Source organism: Chinchilla lanigera, unplaced genomic scaffold (genome assembly GCF_000276665.1).
Source record: "Chinchilla lanigera isolate Chin_1 unplaced genomic scaffold, ChiLan1.0 scaffold00020, whole genome shotgun sequence".
In the NCBI taxonomy this organism is placed as follows: Eukaryota; Metazoa; Chordata; class Mammalia; order Rodentia; family Chinchillidae; genus Chinchilla; species Chinchilla lanigera.
The window spans coordinates 29,666,024-29,683,663 of NW_004955421.1; positions in this window are offsets into that span (position 1 = coordinate 29,666,024).

Sequence of the window (17,640 nt, forward strand, 5' to 3'; positions counted from 1 at the left end):
AACACAACAAACGCTGGTGAGGATGTGGAGAAAAAGAAAACCTCCTGTGTTTTGGTAGGAATGTAAACCAATTCAATCATCTTGAAAATCAGCAAGTATACTCTTAAATAATGAAACAGTAACCCCACTTGACCCCCTGTGGCTTCCTGAGTATCTCTGCAAAACAGTTGAAGTCATCAGACTGCAGTGATGCATATCCACGTCTATAGCAGTGCAGCTCACAGTAGCTAAATCATGGAATTACCTTATGGTTTATTTGTCCATAAATAAATAAATGGTTTAAGAAAAATGTGGTATATTTATATAATGGAATACTACAAAGAAGGATAAATTGAGTCATTTGTGGGGATCTTGAGAATGTAACACAATGCAAAATAAGTCAGTCAAAAATTGTTAAATATAGTACAGCTCCTCTAATATGAAAAACTCAAATATTTAGATAATGGGAAGATCAAAATAAAAAATCCAGTTAGGAAAGAGAGAGGCAAACTCTAGTTAAGAAGGAGAGCTGGATATAGGAGCACACGTCTGTGATCCCAACCCTTGGTGAGCTGAGGCAGGAGGATCACTGTGAGTTTGAGGCCAGCGTCAGCTACACAGTGAGTTCAAGGCCAAGGGGAGCTATATAGTGAGACCCTGTCTCAAAAAAACAAGAAACAAAAGAAGAGAAAGGAGTCAGCACAGGACACAAAGGGGAAGGTGAGAGAAAGAAGGGGCAGTAACGCTGATCAAGACACAGTGTGTAAATATTTGTATTAATCTCCCAGGTTGGGTCTCATCACTAAGTGTCACAAACTGACAGTTACACTTTTTAAATATATGCTGAATGTTTAAATTTTAAACAGTGAGCTACAATAGAAGACACATTGCTATCAATTCCCATCAAAATACTGCCCCATCATTCTCGCTACTTTTTGAAGCAGCTGGAAATCCTCTTTCAGGAGTGCCTTTATAAGGTGCGGTAAAAAATACAGTGAATGCTGCTGCAGAGTGTTATCCAAAAAAGCAGGTCCATAAAAATATTATGCTGTGTCTTCACCCAGCTTTCTCATCAGATCCGGCACCATAAAAATTCCAGCTAAAGACACTCATGAAAGATTTCCAGAACTGCTGTGGAAACTGGCAAAAATGATAGGATATGTTCTAAGTAGGGGAGTATTTTACTGTAATAACTTTTTAGCATACTCCATAACTAAAAATAGGCTAATATGAGTTTCTCCAGCAGCTGACTAAAGGGACCACGACGGCCCATGTTGGAGCAGCCACAAGACTGGGCTGAAGATGTCTCCCCAGCTCTCTGGCATTTATTTCCCGTATCCAGGAAGTAACGGGAGGACAGAGCACATCTGGCTGGAAATTCTCGTCTATCTACAGCTTCTCTGTCCGGCATTACCGAAGGAACCTGCACCAAACACCAGAAACCTTATGGCCATGGTTAGTGGTGTTAGGAGGAAGCCAGCAGACAGGACCACCAGGAGAGAGCGCTTAAGGAGTTGAAGTTAACAGCTTTGCGAGATCTCTATGGGCAGATTTAGAATTTGGACACTTTTGCTCACAGAAAGGAGGCTATAATTCGAGGATAGGTGAAAAAAGCAGAGTTTGAAAGACAAATAGACAAGGTCACTCCCCTCTCCTGACCCTTCCCTTCTCAGTCCCTGGCAGTCTCCTCACTCAGACATGCCACCTTTCCAGAGCACAACCACTGAGGGAGGCAGAAGGAAGAGCTGCTGTGGCCCCAGGAGAGGTCCTTTCAGGGGGTTGCATGGGCCACTGAGATGTAGGGACTGTCAGCCGGCATTGGATTTCCAGCCCCACCCCGCAAAACTTGCAGTATCCCAACCCTATGACTTTCGAAACAGCCTTAAGATCTGAGCAAGCCCAGCTCCCCCACTGAGATCTGAGTGGTTTGTTTGATCACCTCTCTCACTCCTTTTTGAAACAGTTAACGCTGCCTGGCATGGCTTGGGGCAAGAGTCAGTCAAAGGCAGTGGGCAGTCCCCTGAGGACAGAAGCACACACGTGTTTATATGTACTTGTCTTTTTCTGCTCTGGGCTTTTCTTTTCCCTGCCAGAGCTGGCAAGCTCTCTGTGATGTCTGCTCAGCCAACATGGAGAGTTTTAACATCAGATAGAGACCCAGTCTGACTGTTTGTTTTGCACGATTAAACCATCGCAAACTGGGTGATTTCATTTCATATCAGCTACACATTTCAGAAATCCCCAACCTACTTCTCTTCCATATTTTGTAGACAGAGCCTTGGAGCTAATATTTGGTTTGGAAATAATGGCCAACAATTTATAAGTCTTCTATTTCTCAGAGGAAACATCTCTGACTACCAGATAGCACATTAGCAAGTTCTTATCCACAATGGAGACACTGAGCTTGTAGACAAGACCCTGAGTTGTGGACATAAATCAGGCTTCCACACTGGCAGTGTGGCCTCTCTGTGTTTCATTCTACTTCTTTAAAATGGGAACAAAATTGCAAGATGATGAGATGCGTAACTGTTTATAGAGAATTCAAAACAATCTCTCAAAGTACGGGTTCTGCGTGGACAACTGATTTCACAGAAAACCAGAGCTGCCATTACCAAGGTTCAGGTCTGTCATTTAGAAAAACTACCACTTGCTTCTGTTTCTCTTTGTTCACACTCCTTGGTTCACCAGTGCTTCCTGCCACCTCTAGAAAGGATGGCATCGAAAAGAAATCATGGTCCTATACCCAGCCCTCAGGGACTTAGAGTTTCCTTTAGACATGAGGACTGGATCAAAGGAGGGACAGACCCAGTTTCAGTTCTTCCCAGGTGAGTTTGCTCATGGTTTTGTGGCCAGATCAGAATCACTAGAAAGGCTATGACTTCTTGAAAATAAAAACAAATAAGACCCTTGACAACATCAGACCCATGCCTCAAATGAAAAAAGAAAATAGGAAAGGAGGAAGAAATAATCAAAACTATCATTTCAAAGGCTCTAAATTTAGCTTCTGAGCAGTATTTCCTTAAGCTGATTGTCATAACTGCAGTGTTTTGTTTAGTTGGAGCGAAATTTATACAATATGCAGAGAGAATTCCAAGAGATAATTTACTTTCCTTTGAGTCAATAACACGTAACAAGGTCCTGCTGTGCAGAGGGGATGGAGCTCACACAAGGCACAGACCCATGTTTCTCAGCTCGTTATTGTAGTTATGCTTCTAACACTAATCTGTAGCTTCTGCTTGTAAACTTGGCGTACAATAAATGTGTATCAAAATGATAGCATTACCTAGTTACTGTTGTTGGAAAAGATATAGAGGCACCTCCGTGTGTACACATGAGGGTTATGTAAGAATCATGTCAGGCATCTGGGCTCCCCACCTGAAACCCACAGTCTTCAAGACTGAAAAACCCAGGATATTCCAGAGGTCCTTATTCAAACTGGCCTGAGTGCACTTTCCAAACTGCTAATTTATTTCTAGCCCTGTCATCAGAATCCTCAAAGAGATGTGGAGCATTAGAAACACACTTTACAATTGTTCTGGTCTGCACCTGATTGAAGCCCAAGCTCACAAGCCAAAATCATCACTTTACAGTTGACATTTTAGGGTTTCAACAAACCCAGGAACTTCCCCAAGTGCATTCCATGAACCAATCACAAACCTACGGTAAGAATACTCATGGTTGTACTATCAGCCTTAAATGTCCCCAATTTATACTTATGGACCCACATGAGAAAATGCTGAGTAAGAGACTCAGAAGGCAGGGTTACAAGAAGCTAGCTGTGCATCAAGGTGTGGATACTGTGCTCGGGAAGTGAGGCAAGCTCCGCAGCCCCAGCAACAACAGAACTTAGAGTTTCGAGGTTATGTCCTTCATCTCTGCTGCTTATCCTAGAGTTCTTTCTCTACATCATCCTTCTTTCAGTGTAAAGTATTCAGTAGGTACTTGCCAAATATCTTTGCTTTTCACAAATGAAGATAAAAGGAAATAGAATAAAAAGGAAGTATTAGTAGAAAGTGGGAAAAAATCTTTAGGATAGAATAAGGAAAAGAAATTCTGTTTGCTTTCTGATCCTTGGAAGTTACGTGCTTATTTTGCAGTGGTTTACATCTTTTATTAGTTGATAACAGCAGGTGAATTTCCCAGTGATGGGTTTAGCCTACCAGGCCATGTCGAGGGAGGTACTTCAGTAAATACCTGCCAGCGCCCTAGAGATGCTCTCCATTCTGTGCCGTTCTCCCAGCCCAACAATCTGTAGTGGCCTAGATGACCTTGTCAAACCTGTCAGGTCTATCACAGGTACAACAGATACTTCGGGAAATGGTCCTGTTCTAGTAAAATATTGCTGTCTAGATGGCAGTTAACTCCAAAGCATATAGAACCCGGTTTTTGGTAGCTAGTCCCTACTAAGTGTCCTCCAATCAAATTTATAAGTGAATGCTTTTGAAGAGGGTAGAATGGGGAAAAAGAATTTTTGAGAATATGAATATGGCTCATTCTAAACAACCCTTGAGAGAGAGCCGTAGGATGAGGAGTCAGAGCATAGGTCTATATAAAGACCCAATGGACTAAAAAGCTCATAATGTCCCATTCAAATGTGATAAGAAGCTAATACTATGTCCTACAATACATCGGAGGCCAATAAAGTGCTTATTTTGTTAATAAAATGCACTTCTGTAATTATTTTTAAATGCAAATATTAAATTAAAAAACAAACATTGCATTGTTAGCGTCTCCCATGAATATTTAGTCAGTCTCTTGGATGAAGCTAGATATCTCAAAACACTATGTTCTGACTCTCACTCTGCTTCTGGGATAACTTATTCATCCCCTCGCTTCATCCTGGCATGCACTTCTCTATCTATAAAACACACAGTGCACTCATTCTTCTTTCCCTCACAGTCCCCTTCTCTATGCATAAAAGACAAAATGACTGAATATTCTGTAGGTTTCCTTGATTTATTCCTCAGATGGGTGAAAGTAGATGGTGCAGAGGGACTGGATACTGAAGCTCCCCAAGGAAGAGTTCAAACAGTGGGACCCTGAAGGTTGAGGTCACTATCTCCATCAGAAAAAGCATTAGTCATCATCTAAAATTAGAACAAAAGATACTGTAGGACAATGCTTTAGGATAAGGGCAAAAGCCTATTCTTGAAACTTATATTTTTGGTTTCTTAAAGGAAAATAAAAACATCCATAGAGGAAATTAGAGGTAGACATAGTGTCTTGAAGGGTGAAAACAGTATCAGCAGAGCATTCAAAGATTAATTTGTCTGTGGAAAGAAACATTGATAATATAAGAAAACACATGCAGAAGTCATATCATGGAAGCATTAATAATTAATTCTTTGGGGACAGTGCCTTGGAATTTTTTTTTGCTCTAATTCAAATTATAAGGATAAAACCATTTGATATGTTTGCAGCCTAAGATATTATATAATGTTTTATGAAAACAACATGTAAAAAAGCACACAGAAGATTTTGAAATTGTATTGAAAATCAGATGTGGAACATAGACTGTGTATATTCCTTTAGGAACAAAGATTGTTTCAAAGGTACTGTCATATTTAACAATAAGGGTAATCAACCTGCAAAGTTATCACCTCAGTGAGTAAAATGTTTGAGTTGCAATCAGAATGAAATATTTTAGATCTGTTGTCTCCTGTGGACTAGAAGGAGGATTTTGAATTTAGGAGCTATAAACAGCTAGAGGCATAAAGAGTCTTTATATCTTTGGAATGCTGCTTACATCTTTCACCAATGAGTGGCTGGGAGGGAAAATATGTGTGACACAAGCAGCTTGCTCCACTTCTATCTCAAAAGGATAGATTTATGAAACGATCCTTGTGCTATCAGGAAGACAACACTTGTTCATTCACTTGTTCAGTGATTATTAAAAATGTGCTTTGGGGAACACAGTGTATGGCTCCGGAGGTGCCCACAGAACTTGCCCAGAGTTCTGTGGGCAACCTGCTAGTGAGCCAGAGTTTAATCAGTTATTGCCGTATGACAGCTGGTGCAAGAGCGTCTCATTGGAGGATGTACTCTAATAGGAATATGGGCATGGTCAGAATAGGATCTTTGGGGAGAGCATAACTGACCTGAGACTTAAGGATGAATAGGCTTCAAGGAGGTGCAGAGGATCACACCTTAGGCCAAAGGCACATGTCCCAAATGAAAGCAGGGAACAGCAGAACCCAAGGATGTCTGGAGCAGGGAGGAGGGAGACACAATGGAAGATGCATTTCAAGAATTTGGGAGCATTCCAAATACTTATTGCCTTCGAGATCTTGTCAAGAAATCAATAGGATGTATACATAGAAGAATAGCAGAGACTATTCTGGCTCAGTGTGAAGATGAGATCAGAGAGTTCATCTGTCCTAGTAGATCTCCTAGGAAGCCGCTGAAGTAGACCAAGTGGTCTACTCCCTGTAGCAACCCAGAGACTGCAGAAGTTGATTCATTAGTACCCGGGTAGATTGGAGAGAGGAGAATGTCTAAGTGATTACTGCCGGACTATTGCATTTAGAAGCTGAATGGGGAAAACCAAGGAAGAGAGTGTTTTCAGAAGGAGGGAAACACTGGGGGCGTGGGATGACTGCCAACTAGAGGTAAAGCAAGGTGAGATCTGAAGAGCCTCAGTTCAGCTTAGCCTCCTGGAAGTCATCAGTTACCATCAAGAGGGGCATCAAGTAGGGGGTGCCGGGAGTCCCACTGCACGGAGGCGACAGGTGAGTGAGAGATACGAAAGGCAGGAGGCAGCAGCAGCAGGCTGTACCCCTGAACCAAAATGATCAGGTACTTGTTTCCTGAAGTTGACAGTACTGACACCGGCCTATGAGCCCTGTGTAGAAAGTACAGCGACATCTCGATCTCTACCCCTCCAGTGCCTGCACCACCTGCACAAACTGCGACAACAAACCAACGTGCAGATGCTATGAGGTGGCCTCCAAGGGAAGCTTTCCTCTTCCCGTGAAGCCAGTGACTTAGAGGAAAGTGAGGGATCCAAGGAGAGCGGCTTTTTTCTTTTTAAATGGGAGAATTTTTTTAATGTTTAAAATTTGGTGACAGGGGTACATTTGAAGCAAAGAATACAGAAGAGATCACCCAAAGCAGCATATTCTATTTGAGAAAGAGGCGGAGGTTAGAATTCACAAGGAATGCCTCAACCTCTGGGCGTAAGACAGCCAAATCCTTGATCCTAGTGGGAAGAAGCCACAGAGGACGTAGGTACAAGGAGGTCACTTCTCAGGTGCTGGTGACACCAGTGAATCTAGCATTTCTCAGAACCTCACCTTTCCTGTTTCTCCTCTATCAGAAACAGAGTAAGTCACAAAGCGTTGATGAACTTAGTGGCATTTGCTGTGGAGAAGCAGCAAATTTTCTAATCACTCCAACTACAAAGGGCAGCACGTGCACGAGGAAAAGCTGCATCACCCAAAAGGCACAAGGAGCACAGAACCCCTGGCAGGAGTCAGCCGTGAAGAAGGGGCACCAGGAACATGTGAAAGCAGTGCTTTGCTGACAGCGCAAAGGACCTTAGACAGTGACCGGTTCTGGGCCTTAGCTTGCTAATCCACAAATGGAGATGAAATGTATACCTCGAGAAGGTGGAAAGGAGACTGCTGGACAAGAGGAAGGGGTCGGTGGGGGAAGGAGAGGAGGAGGAGTGCGATAGGAAACAGTCACAGCGTATTACATGCGTGTGCAAACGTGCCCGAACGAAGCCCATTGTTCTGTGTAACTGACGTGCACTAGTAAAAAAAGTGCACTTCATCGAGTTGTCATACACAATAAATTTTAAAAATTAGCATATGCATAATTCCTCCACAGGCTCCTCAACATACAGAAAGAATTCAATAAATAATGCTCATAGATTGTGTGTTGGTTCAGTTATTTCTTTGTGACTTACTTGCTTTGTGACTTACTTTTTTTGCTTTGTGACTTACTCTGTGTTTCTTCAAAAATATGAAGTGTGACCAGCGATTTAAATATAGATTACAACACAATATTAAAGGAACTAGAAGTGAAGCTGCTGCAATAAATAAAACTTGAAAATTCTGGGCAGGCCAGTGGCTCAAAAAACGAACATTTGAACTCAATAGAGTGGTGGAATTGCTATATTTTGCAATGACTTCAGTAAAAGTGAGATGTGTTAAATGGATCTTCTAATTACTTCGGATGGAGTCAGATAGTGGTGAATGTAGGGCACAATCTATTGCTGTGTGTGGATACTGGTTATTCACAGCTGCCTCAGAAAGAGCAGAGTTCATAAAGTGTGGGGGCTGCTATTGATGGTGGCGTGATTGTAGTCCCTTACTGCACAGATATGTCAGCCTGGCATTTTTCTACTTACCCCGGGAATTTTATAAGGTAAGTTCAATAGCATTTTTGCTTAGTGAACAATTTTAATCTGTGAATCCAGAACGATAGATCTGTGAATGTTAGTGACAGCAAAGACCTATCACTCATCCACTTCTTCTCCCTGCTGCTGCTACATAGTTCTCTCTGCCCTATCATCTGTCTGATGCTCTCACCAACACAACTTTAAATATCTCAAGCTGGAAGGCTTTCCTGACCCTTTAATAAAATGTGTGATCAATAGTGTTTCTTCTAACATCTTATTCCCATTTTGCCAAACCAAATGGCATCACACAACATTACGTTTTTAGCTTTGTAATCATCCTGTACATATATTGCTTGGCCTATCAACAGCCCCTTCACAAAAGAAGTAGAGCCCTTCTTGCCAACCATGTAAAGGTAATGGATGTAGGAAGAGTTTTTGTTATTTTGTTTGACTGATTGAAAATAACTATCAAGGATAAGAAGTTTCCAAATACCATCAACTGTTCACCAAGTTGCTACTACAAGCAAACCCCACAAAATCATGAAAACATAACACGAGGCACCAGTCTGTATCATCCTTGAATAAAAACTACCTCAAAAATGCTTACAAACATTGCAGCGATGAAAATACTTTTATTTTTATCAGGGAAAGTACACTGTGTATTTCAAATGCTAGCAGAATCATATAATAAATGAGGATGCTAAAAAGTACAAGTAGGTTTCCATAAGAAATTGGCAGGAAGATTTTGTAGTAAACATATTTTTTAAGTAAAGTAGGCTGTGAATGCATTTTCTTTTGGATCCTTTTCCAGTTGTCATCTCCTTGTGCATCTGACTAGTTTTTGGATTAGGGTGTTATACAATGCCTCTCTTGTCTGTGCTCGGTTGATATTCTCTCCAAATACTGAAGATTCTAAAAACTTGAAATTGGGTTTGTTTTGGAAGCTGTAGCTCTGAAGAATCATTTCCTATATCTCACGTAATCACTAGAAAAGCAAATGAGAATAAATGCTCGGGTGTTTCCATGCCAGGATTCATTCTATAAGGATGTGAGCTAAGATGTAAAAGCTGTGAAGTGCCATTATGTGCCCACTTATGGCACCTACCTTCTGTGTGGGCAATTTATGTGACTGAAGGAGGTGTAGTGGGACCTAAAGAAAGCCAGGAAAACAACTATTTTATTTCATCAGTGACACTACTTAGGAAAGGAGATGATCAGTTCATGTGCCTGGTCCACAGGTGAGGGGATCAGTTCATCCACCTGGTCCACAGGTGAGGGGATCAGTTCATGCGCCTGGTCCACAGGTGAGGGGATCAGTTCATGCGCCTGGTCCACAGGTGAGGGACACAGTACGACTGCCTGTTCATCAACACCTGTTCTACTTAGCCCCGGGCATCTCCCAGCTTCTCAGCTTCATCTTCTTCAGCTATCACAGGTTTCCACTCAGGGAAAAAAAACTGGCTTGCTCCTACAAAACTTGTCGGTTCTCCACAGAGCCACCTCTACCTAGGACATCTCTGAAGCTCTCTCTGTCAGCTCCTCAACTCCCTCACACACAAGAAAACCAGCTGTCTCATCTAGTGGCCACCAATGTGCACTTGTGTCCAAATGGTAGGTGTCTCTCTGTGAAGAGTCATCTTGACCTGTGCTGGTCACACCTCCTTGCCAAGAGTCGTAGATACAACTCTCCCAAGGCAATTGGAAACAAAAGCAGCACACACTGCTGAGGGCAGAATTTCGGTCAGCAGTGTCAAGCTGTTGAAATAGTTTGAATTGAAAGGCCCTTCACATACCCAGGGAATTATATAAATCGTAGGTAGACTATGCAAAATGAAGATAAGAATGGTTCAGCATAATAAAGAAAAATTTAGAGAAGATTTTATCCTAACAAGAACCATAGTTAAGTGAAATAAATGTTTTCAAATTCAGATCCACTCCCCCAGATGGAATTATGACATTTCTGAAGAAAAAAATGATGGCAATATTTTATCATTTCATACAAGTATGATTATTTCAGATGTGCAGGATAACGAAGGGTATAAAAATTAATCTGAATATAACTTGATTTGTCTGTTAGTAGAACCTGAAACTCCTCCTCCCACAAATATACACATGGAAAAGAAATTATTTAGGTCAGATTTCTGCCTTTTTATAGCTATTAGCACATAAAGCATGTTCTAGGGTAGTTTCCTGTGTGAAAGTCAGGATATATAGAATCTAGACCTATTGTGAGGGTATTATTACCTTACCACTAAAACTTATAACTGAAGCAAGGGTGCTTACTTAAATTGGCAGCTAGCTGTAAAGATGGGAGGGTAAAAAAGAGATGACATTATGTTTTGTGAATATAAATTATCTTTAAGCCTTAAGGCTCAAACATAGATTTGACTGTGCTATTCTTGTGTATTTCAGCTAGACTGCAAGTACCAGGAGTGGAAATACAACTTGAACAACAAGCCTTCACATTTTCCCTTAGTACTGATAGCCAACAATACCTGGAGCCCCCTGGTGCACAGATACATCACACATGGGAGCACACACATACACACAAACACCTACTTGTGCTATGACCGCATTCCCACCATCCAGCTGCACCACTGCTTAATCAAAGGTGAAGAGAAAGACAGCATCTGCCTACTGCAAATACTAAGAATTAGATTCCCATGAAAACCAAACAAAACAGCAATAGAAAGGAGAACTGGGATATATTAAATTTTTCATTAGGTCCTTTGCTTTAAAGCTTTTCGGCTTTGGGCTCAGGAAGAGTGCTTTCTTGCTGACCCATCATCTAGTCGAATTTGAGGAACTTGGTAAATACTCAAAGTCATAATGCCAATAGTTTTGAAAAATTGCCTCAGAGACCATGAAAATAGATGCCTGTTAGTGGTAGGGAAAAGGGATAATAAAAGAATCTTAATAATCTGGATTTTATCATATATTTTTTTCTAATACATTTTAGAAATGAATGGCTATTACCTTAGTAGGACTTACATTTGGTGATTCTATAGTTATTAAAATATCTACTAGACTCAAATGTTCCATGATCATAGAGCACCAGTCTTGGTTTTGCTCCATTTCACCAATAATCATTATACAACAAGAACAAGTTACATCTTAGTCTGTCTTACAAACTTGTATGCCTGAAATATAGTGAGCATGAGTTATCTATCTGCCTATCATCTATCTATCTTTCATCTATCTGTCTATTTATCTATCTATATATATTTTATATTCCCAGGACATTGTCTGGGACATAGTCACTGCTGAATAAGTGCATGAAATGCTCAATAAAAGTGAATGCATGATGAGTGAAAAAATAACCCATATTGATTTTAAAACATCACAGAAAGAACTTGGCAAATACTTATAATATCCCTTATGCCAAGCAGGACAACAGGCTAGAGTGGAAATATTCAAGACTTTTGCTATAATAGTGATAAGACGAGGAGGAGGAGGAGGTTCTAACAGTGTTAGAGCAAGTTAAACCCCAGAGTGAAGAATTTTTAATTTATTTCATTGAAAATTGAAGTCATTCATTGTTTTTGAGAAGGAAAGAGACACTAATAGTTTTAAAGTCACAAAATACAAGAACTATTTCAATTATGAGTACAGTAAGGAAAATGTTGGGGCTTGATTATTGTTAAATGTGAAACCTTGTAATATAGAGCACTGTGATTGATGTGATGTCCCAGACAGACCGCACAGGAGATCCTAGAGACAAATCTGATCGAGGAGATGGGACAGTGCAGAATCTAGAGACAATTACTTGATTTGTTCAGAAGGGTTATACGACCATCCAAAGTAACTGAACTGTTACAGTGCCGAACTTCCTAGTCTGCAGTATAAGGCTGAAGAGTATGCCATCTTTTTGCTTATATAAAAGTATGGTTCTAATTTTATGATAAGAATTCTTTTCAACTTGTACATTACACACTTAAGCAGATACAACTGAAAGATTAGAGAGATTCATGCTCGAGAGATTCATGTACAGTGATATTTGTTCCCTCGTGAAGGAAATGAACGAAACCTGACGAGCAGTCATCGCTGCCTTTGCACTTTGTCGTTCAGCACTATTGACTTGCTAATCAGAATGTTACTTGGTGCTGTTCTGAATGAGAGAAGTGGAATACAAAGCAGCAGAGAGGAGAATACAACATTGCTAGACAGTTTATTCTCTCCCATCTGTCCTTCTAACCTGGTCCATGCCTACACACCATAGTGTAAGGAGATCAAGATTTGAAACACACCTAAAAAGAGCTTAAAGGTTTTATAACCAATAACATTGTAATCCTCACTCTGGTTAGAGTGAGCAGTCTTTGATACCATGGGGAAATAAAGGGCACAAACGAGCCATGTTGTTAGGAGGAGCTGACAGACTTCAGAGCTGCACCAAGGGAGGAGCAGAGGGGCACAGCATCCCCCTGAAGTGTTCTTGAAGGACTGCTGAAAGCCAGGGTTAAAAGAGACTAGCTTAATAACTAATGTATGACTTCAAAGGAAGAAGAAAGAATATGACTGCCCAACAGAGGTAAATTTTTGTAGGGTCTACTCTAGTTTGTAAAAGTTCCTATTATGCAAAGGATCACATTCTGTACACACTCACACACACACACACACACACAGAGAGAGTGCAGAAAAGAAAGGAATAGTAACACAAATATAGAAAAGTTGTACTAGCCACAAAGAAGGGCAGCTCTATGCTTGAAAATTCACCAGTGCCTACGTTAATCTGGCTAGGAAGATGTTTCCTCCTAATTTGCAGAAATAGTCCTTGGCAAGCCTCTTCTTTTACTGAACAAATGCTTCCATAGAGTTAGATGCCCACACCTAGCTTTCCCTCTTCTTACCTTGGGTGCTAGATGAGGTGCCCTGTGGCTTTTTCTGATTCTTTTAATTTCTGAAGATCCAGATTTACGATTGTCTATGAGCTTCATCTATCTGGTTGTAGCAAGTGTGATTGAAACTATCATGAATGTTTAAATTAAATTTTAAAATGTGTTACAGTAAAAGGTGAGACACCGCCATTGATCCCCTTCCAAATACTTCCCTCACTTCACACACACTCGTTCTATCACTCTTGCCACGTTGTGAAGCAGTTCTGAGCATCCTCCTTCATGAGTGTATTCTCATGGCTGCCGCAATGTGCTGAATCCACTCAAAATGTTTACAGCAGTTTCCATCAAATGAAAGCATTATGGTGTGACATTACCACCTTATTCACCTGATCTGACACCATCTGGCACTGTGCAACTTCTGGCTTTTCCCCAAAGTCAAAATAACCATGAAGACTAGCCACTTTGGGTTGATTCAGGTCAGTGAGGCAGCCACAACAGTGCGGACTGAAAGGCACTCTTGAAAGGCACTTTTGAAAGTGCTTCAGAAAGTGGCAACAGTGACAGAACAGCGTGATGGAAGTGCGGGGACATTCTGAGGGGCACGAATGGCAATGTGTCTTTCGCTGTATCCATTTTCCAACAACTTATCATTCACTGTGCATTGTGATCACATTGTGGCATTTGTGTGACATATTGTTGAACGTTCACTTTGATCCAGGAAACTTTGTGATTAATCAGAAACTGGTTTTCTCAACAATCATATGGGTTAGTGATTCTGGATTAAAGTTTAGGATCCAATTGTGACTTGCAGACATGTTTTTTTAAACTTCAAGATTGTATAGGTAATCAGCAGCTGAATCACACTCATTTCTGATGAAATCACTACATTTTACTGCCACTCTAAGACAACTGAAAGCCCAGTTCATTTACTTTAGGAGGAAATGATAATAATAAACAAGTAGCTTTCAAACATACCAGTTTCTATGACTAAGCCATAATTTATACAGACATTGTAACTCAGCCTGCTCTCTCCACCTGTTGGGTATATGCAAATGTTACTAGCGGGTACCTACTAGCTGGGACACAGTAGTTATTCTGATTGATATTTGCCTTAGTTACTTTTCTTCTTGCTGAGACAAAAATTCCTGACACCTAAGGTTAAAAGGGGAAAGGTTTATTTAGTTCATTGCTCATAGAGGTTTCAGTCCTGTAGTTGACTGGCTCCAAGACAGAGTGGCACATGGCAGAGGACAATAGTTCATGTCGGCAGCAGACAGCAAAGCAATAACAGAGCAGAGACAAAACTCTTTCTGTCCCTTATATTGCTCTAGTCTACTGGAATTAGGGTGGTGACAATCCAATCAGTGGATTTACCCAGCAATCACCCACTCTTAATCCCAGCACCCTTAATCCCAGCATTGCACTACAAATCAATCACACATTCTAGATTCAGCCCCCTCTGCAAAGCACCACCCATGACCGCATGAAGCTTTGGGGTGAACATCCAGACACAAACTGTAACAATACTGAGCTAAAGGGATAAAAAAGTAGAGCTGGATTAGCTCATTTGCCATTTCTGAAATGTGTTCTATCAAAGTAAATTATGACTTTACCTTATTCTCAAAAATCAAAAAGTTTTAAGAACTATTTGAAAAGTTTGTGTCTTGACACTATAAATTTACTTAATATGCAAATATAATTTGATATCTTCATTATATAGGAAATCACCTCCTTCCTGATAAGTCCCTGAGAGCACACAACCCAGGAAATGTGTGAAGCATTTTTTCCATATTTTCCTTCTTATAGGAAGTGAAAAGAAGTGCAGAAAAAGACCAACCCATATGCATATGAATATACAAATTTACAAATTTTCACTCTAGCTACTTGCCCAAGTAACAGACCTATTAAACAATGCAGTTCTTACCACTTTGTATTAAAATATCTAAGCAAGCTACAAGCTTGGTAATTACTGAATGTTCTCTACATCCATTATCTGGCCCAAACGCTTTAGTTGTTACTATGTGTTGGACAGGAAAGTCTGCTCTGCTGTTCTTCTGTAGCTTTGGCTTTTTATTGGTCCAATTATTGTAAAAAATATATATAATGTGTGACCATGGTAAAAATCTAGGCAATTCAGACGTGTGTAGAAAATAAAGGGAAAAATTACTTAGACTATTTGTCCAGATATAAGTGCTTTGAAAAAGTTTGGTGTATGCCAGATATAAACAGATTGCACCAGTAATCTCTGCAATTTGGGAGGCAGAGACTGAAGGATCTCCAGTTAGGGGCCAGCATCAGCTATTTAGTTTAGTGAGACCCTATCTCATAATATAATGCTTTAAATATTTGGGGATGTAAATCAGTGATAGAGCCCTTGACTATAATTCAAGAAGCCTTAGGTTCAATCAGCATCTCAATCAATCAATCAATTTGGATTACGTCTTTCCAATTATATTTTATAATGCACATATGTATTAATTTAGTGAAGAAACAAGATCATACAATTGATACAGCTCAATAATTTAATTTTAACCTAACAATAAATTAATAGGCCCTGACCTAATGTGTTACTAATTTGTAAACTGAAGGTGTTATATGCCTCCATGTATAGATACATTCTAATTTAGGGGTTTCTTTTATATTTACACTGCTTATCCATTTTGATCTAATTAAAACAGTAGTATACATGCAATGTGAACTTTCCCAGTTACTTCCTAGGGCAAATTCTGAAGTGAAATTCCTGGTCAAAGGCAGCAAGAACACTTATTCTAGATAACATAATCCCTCTAGAGCTTTCAGACTGTGAAGAGACATTTCCAGTTGGTAGAACGTAGCCTAACTGGCAATTACTTGAATCTTAGTTATTTTTTAAGGGACTAGAAAGCAAAACAAGTTACAAAATGTATGAAAGATGGGGAAATAGTTGGCCCAGTGGCTTTGGTACTCTGCTATACGCAGTCCAAGTCCTGAATGATCTGACTTTTTCAGGGTTTAATAATATAATGAACATGTCAAAGCAGCAGCAGAGGTTAAGTGAGCTCCAACAATAAGGACCTGGGCTACTGAAGCATTTTTGTGCACAGCTTCAAGCCCATTCCGGGTGGCAATAAGACCCTGGAGACACTGATGTTCTCTTCCGGCTCAGCTGTGGGTTCTTCAGTGCTGTTTCTACGATGCACAGATGTGCAGACTTGCCACCTGAAGGCTCCATCTAGTGCATCTTAGGAGAGATCCGTGTGTGTGTGCTCACCTCCAGGAGGCTGGTTGTGTAGAACACGGCCTTAATGGGATCCACGTGGAAAGGTCAAACAAGCAGGTGTGCAGAGATGACATAGGGGTTAGCTTGGATGCAGCATATGAATATACAGATTTACAAATTAAACTTGGAAAAATCATATAACTTTAATGAAAACTCATTTTTTAATGGAACTCAGTAAATCATATGGGTGTTGGTTTGCTTGCTTGGTTTCTCGCTTTTGAGAAAGAATGGTGGCAAAATTAAGTAGAGGAATCGCTGACCAGCTTTGTGATCTTACCATTTTTGGTCTTCTGCTTCTGAGCTCCTCTATAAGGAGAACAGAGGCTCAATGGCTATGTAGTCAACACAGTATTTTCTGGTCTCATTAGTAGTCTGTACCTATAGTGTTCATTGATATGAAAGTTTTTTAAATGATCTCTCCATTGCACACAAAGTAAATGTTGATTGTTATGCTTCATTTTTTTAATCTTTGAATTATTTTATCTTCCCATTAAGAATGTCTATTTCATTATGAGGTGAATTATGCCATCTTTCTGTATTTAGTGAGCATCTACTACATAGCAGCCACAGCCCTCTGCTTCAGAGCTATAGCTGTGGAAAATTAAAAGGGTGAGACAATCACATTTTCCTTGTGGCGCTTACTCAGATGTGGAAACAGAGGCTTCCTGGCTAGCTAATGACAGTGCTGGGACAGAGCACCGACTTCGTGACCCTAAGCAGCACTTTCTTAGGGGTGCTCCTCGTCCAAGTGGGCTGTGTGCTTGAGTCCATGCCCCCTTGGGAAGTTGCTGGGGACTCATCTCGTGAATGAGCATCCTGAAAAACTCACCAAGACCGGCGGCACACGGCGGGAACAAACCCGGACAAACATGAGCATTAGTAGAGAACAGACAGGAAAACAAGAAAAGGAAAGAAAACTGCAAAAATGTAAGTTTTATATGAAAGGAAGTGAGTTTGTCCCTTCCTTTTCCTAATCATATCAAGAGCTGCCTTACCAAACCACCAATGGAAACTTCGCTTCATGCCCACCAGTGCCTTCTCTCTTACCCTACCAGCTTTCACAACTGCTTTTCCCCAGAGGACACAAACAGCAATGTCCACTCCTTCCCCAGAGGACACTAGCAGCAGTGTCCACCCCTTCCTCAGAGGACACTAACAGCAGTGTCCACCCCTTCCCCAGGGGACACTAGCAGCAGTGTCCACCCCTTCCCCAGGGGACACTA